This window comes from Penaeus chinensis, chromosome 3 (assembly GCF_019202785.1).
Source record: "Penaeus chinensis breed Huanghai No. 1 chromosome 3, ASM1920278v2, whole genome shotgun sequence".
In the NCBI taxonomy this organism is placed as follows: Eukaryota; Metazoa; Arthropoda; class Malacostraca; order Decapoda; family Penaeidae; genus Penaeus; species Penaeus chinensis.
Genome location: NC_061821.1, coordinates 38,724,102 through 38,726,601, shown reverse-complemented (window position 1 = coordinate 38,726,601; position 2,500 = coordinate 38,724,102). Strand labels below are relative to the sequence as shown.

Below are 2,500 nucleotides of genomic sequence, written 5' to 3'. Positions count from 1 at the left end.
GCTTCCTTTACCCCCCCCCCCCCCCATCATCTCAGCAAGGGGTCCATCCAGGAAGGAGGAGGGAAGGGGAGGAGACTCCACTGCCGATATTGGTCGTCGCGCAACAGGTTAATGGTGTGAAACGGGTAGATGGAGAGGGATGGAAGGGCCGCGGCGAAAGGAAAAGGGAGGGGGAGAACTTGATGTCCTATGACAAAGGGAAACGGGAAAGCAGAGCGAATAATGAGATAAGGAGAGAAGGGAGGGACGGAGACGCGAGATGTATTATGAGCTCAAGGAAGGTAAGGGGAGGGCAGGAAGGAAGCAGAAAAGAGGAAGGGAAGGGGAAGGACATATAGAGCAGACATAGCGGCCGTCAATATATACTGCACAATAACACCTAACTATATTTGCCCTTTAAACTACAGGATGGCTTAAGAGAAGTAGCAGGGGATGGAGGAGAGAGAGGGAAGGAAGAACAGATCAGGGGTAGAGCAGGGAAGAGAGGTGAAAGCGAGGAAGGCGTGACAGGGTCAGGGACAGGGTCAAAGGTTAAGGGATAAGGTCAAAGGTTATGGGACAAGGTCAGAGGTGAAGGGACAGAATCAGAGATTAAGAGACAAGGTCAGAGGTGAAGGGACAGAATCAGAGATTAAGAGACAAGGTCAGAGGTGAAGGGGCAGGGTCAAAAGTGAAGGGATAGGGTCAAAGGTGAAGCAACAAGGTCAGAGGTGAAAGGACAGTCAAAGACAAAGGGGCAAAGTCAAAGGTGAAGGAATAGGGTCAGAGGTTAAGGGAAAGGGCTAAAGCTGTGGAGACAGTGACAAAGGGGAATGTGCAAGGTAAGATGAGAAAGGACAGGGTCAAGGGTGAAGGGACAGGGTCAGAGGTGAAGGGGTAGGGTCAAAGGTAAATGGTGAAGATAGGTTGGCAGAGTAGAAGAGTAGGAATGGAAATTTCTTATAAACAATTCAGTGGCAGATTCTGAAACAGCCAAGCTAGCGCTGAAGCTGTAGATGAATGCGGGAAGAGAAAAGACAAAGATGAAAAAAAGTTATTTTCGGAGTTGAATTAAGATAAAGGTGAGCCTTCTAACAGGGCGAAAGGGCGGGCCAAAACAAGAATGAGTGGACGGAGTGAATGAGAGAAGCAATAGGCTTGGTGAGTGAGAAAAAAAAAGACCAAAGACGCAAATCGCGAGCGAACCTGCAAACAAATGAAGTAAAAAGGCGCAAGGCGAGAAGAGAAGAAGCGGAGGAGCTCGCAGAGACGAGGGAGGGCGGAATACTGGAGAATGTAGTCGCGCAGCTCCCACTAAATCCAAGAGCGTTTTATGGGCGGGCGGAGGGACTCGCTGTATTGAATTAATGGAGGGAGGCAACGCAAGACTTATGACCCGGGCGAAGGGAGATGCCGTCGTGTACAGGAAAAACAAACTTCAGTTGAATTCACGATCGTCTGAAAGTCAGATTCCTGAGTGAAAGCACTCTGCATGAAGCTCAGGAAAAATCAAACTGTGTGACGAGGCTATTAGAGTTAGGTTATTGGTACTTCTTAAGAGAACTATACAACAAAAAAAAGAGAATATTGTCGAGTTTAAATAGGACGTGTTTTATAGACGTTGCTGAAATACCTGAAAGGGGACGTTGATACGAAATTGGCAGTCGCTTCCCTGGACCAGAACCTTGTGTTGATCACCGAATTGGTTGTAACCAAAATTATTGTCGCTATTGCAATACAGTCATGATTTGCCATGTGATCATGACACCCTTGCTTCTCCCCGTCATAAGTGATACTACATCTCTGACTAAGATGTCGGTTTTAGTCGAGTAATTGCATTTTCCTGTGTACATAGTCTTCTCATCAAGATGCCTTGTGTATTTTCTCCACGTATGAACATAAACCTACGACATATATTTCTACATTTACTCCGGAATACAAGAGGAATAAGAACGAGAACTGTCTGGCTTGTCATCGGGAGATTGTTGGCTTTGTTTTATATCAATACAAATTTCTTTTTAATTTTGTAATGGATTAATGCTGTAATGAATGTCCTCATGTTCTGCTTGGATGTGCCAAGCTGAGCTGTGCTTACGTAAACTTACATTAACTTGTTTGTTTGATTAGTTTCGGCATGTTTCACTCTCTTCCCCTTTATTTGTTTGTCTTTCTATCTCGTTCTTCTTACTCATCTCTCCATCCAGCTATGTCTGTCTTCTCTGACTAAACATATATTTATCAAGATTTATCTTTTTGTTTGTCAATTTACCTATTATCCTTCCTTTTTTCAATTCTAATCTCTGCATCTAACATTAATTTCAGGGACAGAAGTTATGAATGTGAACTAGTAACTCTGTTCCAAATTCCTGTTTAAGTCATTTGCAATCCTGAAGATTCTTCGGGATGCGAGCCGTTCCGTCGTGGGATTGTGCGCAAATGGCCATATGTAAATATGTAAAAGTTAAGTGGTATATTTTCAAATGCCAAATATAAAGCATGACAAAGAAGACCGAAACTTCAC

General features: G+C 44.2%; 1 long non-coding RNA gene across 1 annotated transcript in view; it reads left to right on the top strand.

The window, feature by feature from the left end:
* Positions 1 to 2,500, top strand: part of LOC125042714 — a 3,501-nt gene that overhangs the window by 270 nt on the left and 731 nt on the right. Inside the window, exons 1-2 of the long non-coding RNA XR_007116379.1 lie at positions 1 to 603; positions 644 to 2,500. The exon at positions 1 to 603 is cut by the window's left edge and continues 270 nt beyond it; the exon at positions 644 to 2,500 is cut by the window's right edge and continues 731 nt beyond it. This is a non-coding gene — a long non-coding RNA (uncharacterized LOC125042714). The remainder of the gene's footprint in view (positions 604 to 643) is intronic.